Here is a 15,292-nt window from a genome sequence, read left to right as displayed (position 1 = left end):
ATGCGCAGTACGCCAATCCACCGGCACCATTCCCGTTTCTAATGACATTTGAAATATTTCTGTCATAGCCCCTGCTATTTCTACACTAAGTTCCCTCAATGTCCTAGGGAATATCCTGTCCGGTCCTGGAGACTTATCCACTTTTATATTTTTCAAAAGTGTCAGTACTTCCTCTTCTTTGATCCTCATAGTTTCCATAGCTACCCTACTTGTTTCCCTTACCTCACATAATTCAATATCATAGCACCATTGTGTTAGAGGCACTACACTCGAAACTCTCCAAGTTGACTGTGCCTGAACCCCTCTGTCAGTGGATCACCAACTTCCTGACAGACAGGAAGCAGCAAGTGAGGCTGGGAAAGCACATCTCGGACCTGCACACGCTCAGCATAGGAGCACCACAAGGCTGTGTACTCACCCCTCTCCTTTACTCTCTCTACACCAATGACTGCACCTCCAGACTCCTCTGTCAAGCTTCTCAAGTTTGCAGACGACACAACCCTGATTGGACTGATCCAGGATGGGGAGGAATCTGCCCACAGACAGGAAGCGACACAGCTGCCGTCCTGGTGCCTTCGTAAGAACCTGGAGCTCAATTCTCTTAAGTCGGCGGAATTGAGTGTAGACTTTAGGAGAGCTCCCCCTTCCCTCACCCCACTCACCATCAACAACACCACGGTCACATCTGTGGAGTCCTTTATGGTTCTTGGAACCATTATCTCCAAGGACCTTAAATGGGGGACCACCATCTACTCCACAGTCAAAAAGTCCAACAGAGGATGTACTTCCTGCGGCAGCTGAGGAAACACAATCTGCCACAGGCAAAAATGGTCCAATTCTATACTGCCATCGTAGAGTCTGTCCTCACCTTCCCCAACATGGTCTGGTTTGGCTCAGCCACCAAGCACGACATATGGAGGCTGCAGCGAATCGTTCGATCAGTTGAAAAGGTTGTTAGCTGCATTGATGAACTACACTGCAAGAGCCAGGAAGCTAGCGGGTAAGATCATCCCTGACCCCTCTCACCCTGGCCACAAACTCTTTGAAGCACTTCCCTCTGGAAGGCAACTCCAGACCGTCTAAGCCGCCCACAGCCAGATATAAAAACAGCTATTTTCCACGAGCAGTAGCTCAACTCTATAACCAAAAGTCTATAGCCTCCTTTTGCTCAAGTATTGCATTTAATTCATGTTTAAACTATAATGTTAATTCATTCTTAAACTATAATGTTTTATTCTTAATATTTTTATGTTTTATTCTTATTGGTTTACTGTATGTCGTGTTGTAAGTTGCGTGCGGAGCACCAAGGCAAATTCCTTGTATGTGTACATACTTGGCCAATAAACGTACTTATTCATTATTACTATTATTATTATTATTATTATAGCATTTATTTCAAAAGGGCTTGTATACAAAAATAGGGATTTAATGTTGAGGCTCTAAGGTGCATTTGGAGTATTATGATAAAGTTTGGGCACCATATCTCAGGAAGCATGTGGTGGCTCTGGAGAGGGTCCATAGGAGGTTTACAAGAATAATTCCAGGAATGAGTAGATTAACGACACTGGGACTGTCCTTGCTGGAGTTTAGAAGAATCAGGGGCACCCTCATTGAAACATACCGAATAGTGAAAGGTTTGGATGTAGTGGATGTGGAGAGGATGTTTCCACTAGTGGGAGAGTCTCGGACTAGAGATCATAGCTGCAGAATTAAAGAACGTTCCTTTAGGAAGGAGATGAGAAGGAATTTCATTAGTCAGAGGGTGGTGAATCTGTGAAATCTTTGCTACAGAAGGCTGTAGAAGCAAAGTCAATGGATATTTCTAAGGTAGAGAGATAGATTCTTGATTAGTACGAGTGTCAGGGGTAATGGGCAGATGGCCTAATTCTGCTCCTATTACTTATAGTTATGACCCTGGGTTGAGGTGAGGGAGGAGGTACAGGTATAGGTGTTTCGTCTCCTGTGGTTGCAGGGGAAAGTACCTGGGAAGGGGGTGATTAGGGTGAAAAAGATTTAGTGAACCAAAGAGTTAGAGGGAACGGTTTCTATGGAAGACTGGGGATGGGAAGATGCATCTGGTGGTGGGATCATGTTGAACAGGCTCGTGCCATGAATAATTACTCAGGGTAGGCAGTCAGTCGACTTTTAAAAAATCTGCTGTCCGGTTCCGGCGGCCGCTCGCAGCCGTCCGAGCTACTTCCCTCCCCAGCCACAGTGTGGTGACTCCGCACCTGAAGCATCGCGGCAGCGGTGAGTGAGTTTCTGGCATGATCCCCAACCCCCTCCTTCTCAACGCTCCTGCCCTCCCTGCAACATTATGCCTGGCCAGACTCCCCACATGCTGCAAAAAGAACACTCCCACCCCCAGCGGTGATGTCCTTTTACAGCCGCTTCCCACTTTACAGCCACTTCCCATCAACTGCCATCAATGAAGGATAGACTTGGCTAACCTCAGCACAGCAACATCGTTCTTGACTAAAAACCTAACCTTCGGCCACCAAGACTCCTTATTTTTGGGTTAAAAATAGCATCCTCATTGCTGGGAAATACGGTATTTAAAAACATATAGCTCAAAGAAATTTACTTACCACATTATTCATACATGAACATTCTTCTGTTTCTTAAGATACTCTTAAGATAATGGCAATCCATGTTTGAAAAACCCGCCAAGAAACAGTAGGATGCTGCACATGCACAGTCCTAGGTTCATAAGGTCCATAAGGTTCATTTATTGTCACATACACCAATTGGTGTAGTGAAATTTCACTGGCCAGGTCAGTCATACAATTTAAAAAAGCAACAGACTCAAAAAACACATTTTAACATAAACATCCATCACAGTGACTCCGACACATTCCTCATTGTGATTGAAGGCGAAATAAAGTTCAAGTCCTTCCCGTTTTGTTCTTCCTCGGATGGGGCCTCGAGCCCCCGTTGACGGGACGGTCTTGACTCCCGTAGCCGGCAGGGTTCGGGCCCTCCACGTCGAGGCGTTTAGGTAGGGGCATGGGGGGATGACTGCTGCCCCGCGCTGGGCGATCGAACCTCGCATCGGGGCTGGACGAACCTTCTGCGGCGTTGGAGCTCCCGACTAGCCTCTCCCGAGACTGCGAATCCTTGATGGTAAGTCCGCAGGCCGCGGTGGGAGCGATCCCAGGCAAGGGATCCACTCCGATGGTAAGTCCGCACCCCGCGGTGGGGCTCACGAAAGTCCGAGGCGGATTTTCAACACCATCGATGGTAAGCCGCAGAGCCCGGAGAATGTGATCCGAAACTTGATCACCTCTCCGGGAAGGTAAGAACCTGAAAAAAAAAGTTTCCCCCAGTCAGAAGGCAAGGAGCAGCCCCTTTAGATATTCAAACAGTGGCTGCAGCCTCACGCACTCCATGTACACGTGGTACACAGACTCATCCAGCCAGCAAAAGTGGCAGGCGGCTGGCGAGTCTGTGAACCGCGAGAGAAACAGGTTGCAGGGAACACCTCGGTGCAATACCCTCCACCCCAGGTCCCCAATGTAGAGGGGGAGAATCCCTGTGTAGAGGGACCCCCACCGGGGGCCCCCCTCGCGACCGGAAGGCAACACTGACCGCCACTTGGTGTCCGGATGGTGGACCAGGGCGAGGAAGTGCAGGGTGTGGAGGAGGAGCCTGTACAGGACACGCCTCCCTGCGTCTTGGAGGGAGACGAAGGGTGTCGAGGAAAGGCGGCTCAAGTTGTGTGGGACCGGCTCCCGGGATGGATTACGGCGCCTGGGTCCGATTAGTACTTCCGGCTGAGCGGGGGCTTGCTCAACCACAAGTACTCCACACGTTTGAGCCCCCCGGTCACCTGATGGGCTGGGACAAGGACCGGCTGCTCTCATGCCCGGGCCGTCACCCTCGGCCGACGGAGGTGGGGCCCGGTCAACGGCAACCAGGTTCCAGACTCTCAACAAGTCCCTGTAGAAGCCAGGCACCCCCATCAGGACTGCACGGCTGACCCTCACCATCGGGATCCGCGTACCTCGTTGAAGGCAGCGGCTCCGTTGGAAAAAGTGCGTTGCCAGCCCGTGCCACCTGGGAGGATGCCCCGAGTACAGGTATCTCTGCAAGGTCCTGAGGCGGAGAGCCGCCACTGCCTTCAGCTCCCTTTGTCATGAATGTTTGAAGCGGCGTCGACGGCCCGTGATCTGCACATATTTTCGCATGTTACATGTACTGCGGGTGAAAGGCACGGGAGAATTATGCCCACCCCAAGGGATCGATCTCTTGGTAGGCATAATTCTCCCATGCCTTTACTATTTATATTTAATAATTACCATTTTATAATTTTAGTCATGGTAGGCAGGGCCTGCCTTGCCTATCCTGACGGCACGTGCCTGATGTTGAAGGTAATGTAAATGTCAGAGAATGCGGTGGGGTGAAGGCGAGCTGTCCTTGTTCTCGGGGGGGGGGGGGGGGGGGGGGGGGGGGAGAGAGAGAGAGGGAGCGAGAGCATAATTATGGGATAGAGGAGATGTAGGTGAGGGGTCCATCTGTGACAGCTGGAGTGAAACCACATTTATTAAAAGAGAACATCTCTGATATCCTGGAATGGAATGCCTAATTTTCAGAGCCGATATGGTGGAGACAGAAATTAAGTGTAGGGGATAGCATCTTTGCAAGAAGATGGGAGGTGGTATATTCCAGATAACTTTGGCAGTCATTGGGTTTGTAGTAAAGATCAATTAATAGTCTGTCCCCTGCGATGGAGTCAGGAAGGAGAGAGAGGTGTCCGAGACAGTCTATGTGAATGAGGGCTACATGGAAGTTAGTGGTAAAATTAAAATTGAGTTCTGCATGGGTGTAGGAGACAGCCCCGATGCAGTTGTCAATATAATGGAGATAGATCCAAGGATGGTTCCAGTATACGTTTGGAACAAGGACTGTTTAACGTAACCAACAAGGTGGCAGTCATAGCTGGCGCCCATGTACACCTTTAATCAGCCATGATCATATTGAATGGCGGTGCAGGCTCGAATGGCCGAATAGTCTACTCCTGCTCCTATTTTCTATGTTTCTATGTTAACTTGAGGGCGAGGAAAAGTTCTGCAAGGCAGAGGAGAGTGCTAGTAGAGGGATATTAATTGAGTCTCTGCTCAAAGAAAAACCAGAGGGCCTTGAGACCTTCCTGGTGGGGGATGGAAGTGTAGATTGATGCTGTTCAGCCACTAACCACATGTTGCTAGCTTTACTAACTCCACCCCAACACCAGAGCTATAACAGCACTCCCCTCCTCCTACAGCCAGCAGATGCTGCACGAGGTCCCGACGGCTGACATCTTCCAATGCTGTGCTTGTACAACAGTGATTAAAGTTGTGTTTGATCTAATGATCTATTGTCATCAGTCTCACATCATTTACATGGTGTAGAAGTGGGATACAAACTGTTTACGGGTTTTTATTTGTTTACTGAGTTTTTATTTCTCACCATCATGTCCTCGTGCAGAAAGCCCGACCCTCTAATCTTTGATGCTGATATCAGCGAACGCTGGGCCACCTTTGAAATAGACTACCGGCACTTCATCAATGTTGCACACCAGACTGACTCCGATGCTGTAAAGGTCTCCCTCCTACTCCTACTTGCTGGGCCAGAAGCACTACGCCGCTCCACAACCTTCAGATATGCCCCTGCGGTTCTTGATGACAATGACCAGATAATAACTCCAGCGGAGTCTCCCGACGATTATAATTTGTTACTGCGTAAATATAGCCAGATATGCGATCTCCCATCCAACCATATCCTGGACCGGGCCAAGTTTTTCTCTCAACGACAGCTCCCTGGAGAGCGAGCTGACACGTTTATAGCAGATTTATTGCACCTTGCTCAGCGGTGTAGATTTCAGCAGCTACCTGCTGAGGAGCTGACGGATCAATTAACTCGAGACATTTTGGTAAATGGAATAAGTGATCTCAAGCTCAGATCTGAGCTTTTAAGGAAGGTTGACTTCACGTTGGCCGAAGCGGTGCACGCGTGTCGCACGGCAGAATTTGTCGTTCCCTCTGACCCCCGGGAGAACAAAACTATAGATCAGGCAGGTCTCGTTAGTCAGAGGGATTACTCGGATAACAGACGTCCCATGGCCCGGGTCTCCTCCGACAGGAGACACCCCACGACCCCTGCCAGCCAAGCGTCCCGCAACGACCCTCATAAGAGGTGTCCGAATTGCAGCTACCTACATGGAAGACAGGCTTCTTGCCCTGCTATGGGAAAAGCCTGCAACTATTGCCGAAAAATTAACCATTTTGCCCCATGTGTGTCGTAAAGCCGCTCGGTCCCGTGGGAACAGGCCTGCTCTCAACTTTCTACTGCAGGGTGATAACAGTTCACGGCCATTTTCCGACCTCTCCCCCAGGCACAGCCCAATTAATTCGCAAGAGGACTTTCAACTATCAAGTCCAACTATCGTCCTGTTTATACTATCAACCATGCAGCTGTGCAGCGCTCAGACCCTGCTGTCACTATCGCTGTGAATGGATTTCAATTTATTGCCCGTCTCGATACAGGCGCGAAAGTAAATACAATGTCTGTTTACCTTTTCGAGATGATTAGAGCTAACGAGAAGCTCATCAAGGACAGCTCCATTCTCCATGCATTTGGCGGTGAAGTACTCACTCCCCTGGGGAAAACTACTTTGAAATGTGACCTAGCCAAATCCAGCAAAGCTGTAACGTTCTATGTACTAAATTTTAATTCTGTGACCCTCCTTGGAAACCAGGCCTGCCAAGATCTCAGCCTGATTGCTTTCGACAAAACGGTTCACAGGCTGCGCACCTCCTGGGATCCACTCACAGACTTCCCTGATCTCTTCCACGCCATCCCAGGCAGGCTACCTGTCACCTATAAGATTGTCACAGACCCCAATGCAACTGCCGTTGTTCGACCACCGCACTGCCTGTCCGTCGCGCTGACAGACAAGGTACACTCCAAGCTCAAGGACATGGTCTCTGCTGGCATAATAGCAGCAGTCAGCGATCCAACCGACTGGGTCTCCATCATGATCAACAACAGCTGATCCCCCGAGTGCTCTGTGGTATTATGCAATAATAGTGTAAGGCTGAGCAGAGGGGCACTAGGACCCTGTGTGCCAGAAGCCAGGCTCCAGTAACCGGATGTGACTGGAACCCAGGGTGTGGGCAGTTAGGGAGTTGCCTGGGCTTGCACACGAGGAGGCTGCTGTTGCTATTGCTGCTGTTGTACAGAGAGGCTAAATAAAGGTATACTCTGTTTACGTCGTCGTACGAGCCTTATTACAAGCATAACCCGACATGGTGTCAGAAGTGAGATACTTGTAAGCAAGAAAATAAATAAAGAAGAAGAGGACGGTGTATCGTTTTGGCGGGAAATAGGAGACGAGCTGGCAGATATGGCGCAACCCACACCAACTGCTACGTTCACAATACAACCTCCAGAGCCATTCGATTTTACCAAGCCTCAAGAATGGGAGCGTTGGATCAGGAGATTCGACCGCTTTCGGCTTGCAAGCAATTTAAACGCGACGTCGGCAGAAAACCAGGTGAACACGTTAGTGTATTGCATGGGCGATGAAGCTGAAGATGTGCTAAAGGGGCTAACGCTACCTGCAGATGAGAGGAGGGTGTACACGGATGTCAAGGCAGGCTTTGATGCATTTTTTACACCTAAAAAGAATGTAATCTACGAAAGAGGCAAGTTCAATCAGCGTGTGCAACTGCCAGGAGAAACGGTGGATTCCTTCATCACTGCTCTATACGGATTAGCTGAACACTGCAACTATGGACAGTTACAGAACGAGCTGATCCGCGACAGGTTAGTGGTCGGGCTGAGAAACGTCTCATTGTCAGAAAAGCTACAGCTAGACAGAGACCTAACCCTTGAAACTGCTATAACAAAGACAAGGTAGTCTGAAGAAGTTAGACGACAGCGGTCTGACTTAAGAGGAGAAAATAGCGGTGCTAGCAAGTGCTCAAATGTTGATGCTGTGCATGCTAAAAGCTACAGAAAACCCAAATTTCCCTCAAAGCCTCAGCCACAAGCACAAACACCAGGCAAAAATAAATTTAATACACAGCCACAGCCAGGTTCAAAGGCCTGCTATAGATGTGGAAAAATGCCCTCGCATGGAAAATTGGAATGCCCTGCTAAAGATGCTGTGTGTCACAACTGTGGCAAAAAGGGACATTATGGCACAGTGTGCAGAAACAGTGCAAAATCTCTCAATGCTGTCACTACAGAGGAAGAAGAGAGCTTTTTCCTGGGATCCATGGATGCTGGAAAAGACCCGTGGACGGTGCAGCTACAAGTGAGACAAAAAAAAGTGTGCTTTAAAATAGACATGGTGCTGGTGTCACCGCCATGCCAGCGGAGGTGTACCATGACATTGCAGGGGGGCATGATGTGAAGTGCCTGGCAGTGTCGACGCGCCCATTGTTTGGGCCAGGGGGCAATGCACTCTCTGTCCTGGGCGTAGCCAGAGAAACACTGCGCAGAGGCAACAAGACAGCCATAGAGGACATTTATGTAGTAAAAGACCTCCACACTGCACTGTTGGGAAGACCTGCCATAGAAAGGCTTCAGCTTGTGTGCAGGGTTGACGGCATCACCTTGGGATCAGAGGACACCAACATCTATGTAGACTCTGTCATCAGCAACATTCCTGTCAGTGGAGATTATCTGAGCAGCCTACGTGAGCACCTGCAGGCAGACAGCACATGCTCTGCACTGATGGAGTACTGCACAGACGGCTGGCCCGACAAAAGCCAACTGCAGGGAGTGCTGAGACATTACTGGGCTGATAGAGCAGTGCTGACTGTGCACGATGGGCTGCTGCTGCGGGGCACGAGGCTCGTCATCCCATCAGCCTTACAAGGTGATGTGCTGCAGAGACTACACGAAGGACACCTGGGGGTGACAAAGTGCAGGGGCCGGGCCAAACAGACGGTATGGTGGCCAGGACTCAGCAGCCAGCTGAATGACATGGTGCTGAAATGTAGAACCTGCATCCAAGAGCGAAGGAACGTCAAAGAGCCGCTGATGCCAACGGAGATGCCAGACAGGCCTTGGCAAACCTTGGGAGCTGACCTATTCACGCTGAAAAACAAGACTTATCTGCTAGTCGTAGATTATTTCTCAAGATATGTGGAAGTTGCGCTACTGTCACCCACAAGGTCCACAGATGTGGTGGTGCACCTGAAATCCATATTTGCTCGTCATGGAATTTGTGAATTTCTTAAAAGTGACAATGGGCCCCAGTTCTCAGGTAGCCACTTTAATCCTTTGCAGCAGAGTATGGCTTTATGCACATCACGAGCAGCCCCAGGTTTCCTCAGAGCAATGGGGAGGCGGAACGCGCTGTACAAACCGTGAAAAACTTGCTAACAAAGGCGTCAGACCCATATCTTGCATTGCTGGCCTACAGAGCAACCCCTCTACAGAACGGCTATAGCCCGGCCGAGCTGTTGATGGGGCGCCGCCTCCGCACTACAGTTCCTGCCCTTCCAACCCTGCTGAATCCAGTTTTGCCTGACTACAACGCGCTGGGGGCCAAAGAAAGGGAGAAGAGGTGGAACGACGCAAGATCCTTTGACAAGAGGCACGGAGCGAGAAATCTGGAGCCACTAATACCTGGGGAGGATGTGTGGATCACCGATGCACGAGTCCAGGGCAAAGTGCTATCTACACACAATACCCCTCGCTCTTATATCGTCCAGGTGCCTCGGGGCACACTGAGGAGGAACCGGCAGCACTTGGTGCCGCTGCAGACCAACAGTGAGGGAGTCGACGCGGATGAGCCACCGGTGGGAGAAGAGCCAGCTTCACCAGACCCAGCTCCACCAGTGACAGCATCACCCAGCGGAGAGGGCCCCACCACAGAGACTGTGTGGACTAGGTGTGGGAGAGAGGTTAGAAAGCCGAAGAGACTTGATTTGTGATTTATTGATCTGTTTTCTACAATAAAGAAAAAGAGAGAGTGAAATGTGATGTGAAATTGTTCTGTAAACCTGTTACATTTACCTGAAACCTGAAAGAATAGTTCACAGGATGGTAACGTGTAAGTTATTTTATTTCTATTTTGCATGCTTAGATCAGGGACAGGTCTTCCAGCAAAAGGGCAGAATAAACCCCTTAAGATCTGCAGAGACAAAGGTAGTCCACCCTTTGTTCTCAAAGAAAGGGAGATGTGGTATTATGCAATAATAGTGTAAGGCTGAGCAGAGGGGCACTAGGACCCTGTGTGCCAGAAGCCAGGCTCCAGTAACCGGATGTGACTGGAACCCAGGGTGTGGGCAGTTGGGGAGTTGCCTGGGCTTGCACACGAGGAGGCTGCTGTTGCTATTGCTGCTGTTGTACAGAGAGGCTAAATAAAGGTATACTCTGTTTACGTCGTCGTACGAGCCTTATTACAAGCATAACCCGACATGCTCAAACCCGCTAATGTCCAGAGACGCCTCCAGGAGAAGAAAGACATACAGAAGCGGTCCCATGACCATTCTAGCAAACCGCTCCAGCCTCTACTGCCTGGGCAGGTCGTCCGCCTTCACACCACGACTGGTCACTCCCGCTTGGCCACTGTGATAAACTCGGCTGACGAGCCACGGTCGTACATTATTGTGATAAACTGTTTACCGCAGAAGCAGACATCTTCTTGCTGTGAGAGAGCCGCGACCGTCACCCACTGGTCCATATGCTCCTCCGCTCCAGTTCCAGTCGCCATCTCCTGCATCCTCCCCTTGCTCCCGCATGCCTCCCACCCCACCGCCGTTCACGTTTACTACTAACAACGGGGCCTTGCCCGTAAAATCTTCTCCCTTTCGATCTCCACAGACGGATTCGGTGACGTCCTGGCCTCCTGGTCTTCGCTCTCCTTTTCTCGATGGGGGGGGGGGGAGAGTTTGGTTCGCACACGCTCAGGCCGTGTGAGTCGACCCCCGGACAGATATGGGGAATATGTTTAACATGTGCATGCCACCCCATGTTTGGCAAGTGTGTTTCATTTTAAAAGGGGAAGGATGTAGATTGATGCTGTTCAGCCACTAACCACATGTTGCTAACTTTACTAACTCCACCCCATCACCAGAGCTATAACAGCACTCCCCTCCTCCTGCAGTCAGCCAATGCTGCACGAGGTCCCGACGGCTGACAGCTTCCAATGCTGTGCTTGTACAACAGTGATTAAAGTTGTGTTTGATCTAATGATCTATTGTCATCAGTCTCACATCATTTACAGGAAGTGTATTGGGATTGGCCTCCATTGCTCCATCCATGGTAAGGATGGTGCAATGGATGCCTAGAAATGCAAAGTTATTGAAGAGTTGAAGGGCGGAGGTTGGAAGGGACTGGACAAGAGGGATAGGATGTACTCAAGGTATTTAGAGAGATATTCAGTGGGACAGGAGCAGACAAACAATAGGTCTGCCAGGGCAATCCTGTGTGTGGATTTTGGGAAGCATAATTATAATTCTCTTTTCCATTTGGGTTATTGTTAGTACATAGAAATGCATATCCTAAAATTGAATCAATTGTCATACTAGAGTTTCAGCCTTATCTAAATACAGGGCTTTCACTTAACTTTTTTCCCCTGTTGTCAGCCGGGAAACCTAGGCAGCTTTTTAGGTTGCCATATGACATTTTAGGTGGTCATTTAAGGCAGCTTGCATGAAGCGTGCAATAATGTGCTTGGATGAAGTGCGTAGTTACCGGTCGGAATTATACTCAATGAAGCATTCAAATATTATTTCTGCTTCAAATAAAGTCACAAACTAAACATATTCACCAATCAAGACATGATATAGACCACAATGACATGCAACTAAATTATACTACAGTATCTCAATTCTTTTTACACATTGCAATTAATGCAATTTCTATTATTTCTTTCCATTTCCAAACAAAAATGTGGTTGGATTATTCAGCGTATGATCAACATGTGTCAATAAATCCTGGACCATGATAACATATATGCTTAACCATGCACACTACAGATCTGAAGAAGGGTTTCGGCCCGAAAATTTGCCTATTTCCTTCGCTCCATAGATGCTGCTGCACCCGCTGAGTTTCTCCAGCATTTTTGTGTACCTTCGATTTTCCAGCATCTGCAGTTCCTTCTTAAACACTACAGATTGATGCAAGCATGTTTTCTGTGATGGACTGAAAATGATTATGACATAGCATGGGCCGTTATTGCTATTGGTACAGAAACACTCTCGCTTCCCACATAATTTATCCACACCAAAATATGCAGGTTGCAGGGAAATTTCTAAATCTGACCAATCTGACAGGTTAAACATTACAGTAACTGACAAGAGATGGCCAAAGGACAAAACTGCAGCAAATGTTCTTTTGGTAATATGTTTAAAGGTGTCAAAACTACAGTATTGATACTCCATATTAAGAGCATTGATTTGCCGTTAAAATGAATTCTGTAATAATGTGTCAACGATAGCAGTAACAATCGAACACTTGGTTTTAACGTTTCACGTGATCAGTTTAATGAATCCATCTTTATGGATTAAAACAAATAATAACATTGGGAATTAAAACACATTTGTTTGCAGTCCGTTATCAAACATAGTAAATGTTCGCTCTGAAGACATTTCCAGCACAATAGGGTCGGGGGGGGGGGGGGGGGGGGGTAGGATTGGGGGGGGGTGGGGGGGTTGGGGGGGGGGGAGTTGGGGGGGGTGGGGGGGGGGGGGGGGGGTGGGGGGGGGGGGTGGGGGGGTGGGGGGGGTGGGGTGGGGGGGGGGGGGGGGGGGGGGGGGGGGGGGGGGGGGGGGGGGGGGGGGGGGGGGGGGGGGGGGGGGGGGGGGGGGGGGGGGGGGGGGGGGGGGGGATATGTGCAGGATGGATGGGGGGGATCAGTACAGGATGAATGGGGGTAGACAAAAATGCTGGAGAATCTCAACAGGTGAGGCAGCATCTATGGAGTGAAGGAAATAGGCAACGTTTTGGGTCGAGACCCTTCTTCAGACTGATCCCCCGATTCTTCTTGAATGTGGGGATCAGTACAGGATGGATGGGGGGGGTGGGGGATCCGCGCAGGATGAATGGAGGTCAGTACAGTGTGGATTGGAGGGTCTGTGCAGGATGAATGGTGGGGTTCACTACAGGATGGATGGGGAAGCAGTACAGGATAAATGGGGAGATCAGTACAGGGTGGATGAGGGGATCACTACAGGATGAAGGGGTGGAGCACTACAGGATGAATGGGAGAGCAGTACAGGATGAATGGGGGATCAGTACAGAATGAATGGGTGGATCACTACAGGATGAATGGGGGGGTTCAGTAAAAGATGAACGGGGGATCACAACAGGATGGATGAAGGGATCGGTGCAGGGTAAATGGAGGTCAGTAGGGTCAGTACGGGATGAATGGGAGTTCAGTACAGGATGAATGAGGGGATCAGTGCAGGATGAATGGGGGACCAGTGTAGGATGGATGGGGGGGGGGGGGGGGGGGGGGTAGATGGGGAGGGGAGCACAAGGGATGTCAGTGAGGACTGAATAGAGGTGGGAATGGGGATCAGTGTGGGATGGAGAGGAGGGGTCCCAGGATTAGGGGGTGGAGGGGAGCGTACAAGAGAGAGAGAGGAGGGGGTGGGGAAGAAGGAAGGTCAGCGCTCCTCGGACATCACCGGCATCATCACCCCGCTACCTTGGCCGTCCCTGTCCACCGCCAAGTGTCGCCACGAAAGGGGGGGGGGCAGTTGGGATCTTCTCGCCACTGCCTCCCCTTCTCCGCCAGCCAACAGGAAGATGCGGGGTCGAGCGGTGCAGGTGCTTCAGATGGTGGAAGGGAGCCTCCCTTATTCCCTCCTGCCAACCTCGGCTTGGGGAGGGTTTGCTTTGAAAGCGGTTATTGCTGTTGGCAGAGTGGCAAGCAGCGGCCGCTATCAGGGCGGGCGGGGTGCGGGAGGTGGAGCAGCGACTGCTGTGCGGGGCCCATCATTCGCTCTGACAAAAAATGTCACTTATTCCTTTTCTCCAGAGATGCTACCTGACCCGCTGATTTACTCCAGTTTTTTGTGTCTATCTTTGGTATAAACCAGTATCTGCAGTGCCAAGCCAGGCAAAATGACTCGGCATTTAGGTTGCCCGGCGGCACTTTAGGTGGCCATTGGCACCCGAGCAACCGCTAATTTCAAGCCCTGAAATAATATAAAATATACGCTGTTGCACTTGGCATTCTTGCACTGGGCAATCAACTCTCCTTTCCTTCTGACCATTTAATTGAACTTCTCTTTTTTTCTTTTATGTGTTGGGAGTCAAAAGTGAATTGTTGGGGAAAGAATGGTGGTACAAATATTTGAGAAAATAAATTGAATGGTTATAGCTAATAGGCTGGGTAAAGGTTAACTAACTTGTGTTGGGAAGTAATGGATTGGTACCCTTGGGTTAATCAGTCTGAAGCAGGGTCCTGACCAGAAACATTATCTACCCATATTCTCCAGAGATGCAGCGTAACCTGCTGAGTTACTTCAGCATTTTGTTTTGTAAACCAGCATCTGCAGTTCAATGGCTATTCAATAATTACTAAATTGTTGTGGGAAATAAAAGCAAGTGTAACCTGCAAATGTTAATTAAACTGTTTAAAAAACTGGCAGACAAAGTGCTAGAGGACATGAATGTGACATTTTGGGTCGGGAGCCTTCTTCAGACTGATGTTAGAAGGGGGTGGGGGAGAAGCTGGAAGAGAGGTGGAGGTAGGAGAAAACAAAGCAAGCGATGGGTTTGATTGGCAGATAGGTGGTCAAAGGCTTGAGATGAAAAAAAAACAAAAGGCTGTGAGATAAGGACAGAAGCCCGATGTGAAGCCAAAGCAAGGAATATAGGTGGAAGGGATCTTGGGGAAAGGAGTAGGGATAGTCGGGTGCTGTTCCTCTAGTTTGCGTGTGGCCTCGCCCGACAAGGAGGCAACTCCCAGGACAGGGAAGAGGAGTTAATGATTAGTAAACAGGAGATCCAGCAGGCCTTGGCAGAGTGCTAAAGTATTCGGCAAAACAGTTGCTTAGTTTATGCTTAGTCTCGCCAATGTAAAGGAGGCCATATTGTGAACACCGGATGTAGTAGATGTATGTGAACCTGTGTCTTGCATGGAAAGGCTGCCAGGGTCACTTGCTGGATGCAACAGAGGTGATGCAGGGATGGGTATTATAGAGCTGCCAAGTAGTACAAATTTCTCGTATTTTGTAAGGAAATGCGATAAGAATACGTATGTACGATTTTGCTTTGTTGAATACGGATTTTTTTTTAAACCAGCCCGATTTCCTGTTTCATCTTGCTGCTTAAAAAATGC

The sequence above is a fragment of the Leucoraja erinacea genome, chromosome 1, assembly GCF_028641065.1.
Source record: "Leucoraja erinacea ecotype New England chromosome 1, Leri_hhj_1, whole genome shotgun sequence".
Taxonomy (NCBI): Eukaryota; Metazoa; Chordata; class Chondrichthyes; order Rajiformes; family Rajidae; genus Leucoraja; species Leucoraja erinaceus.
The sequence above is the reverse complement of the archived record's forward strand: the minus strand, read 5'-3'. Positions refer to the sequence as shown.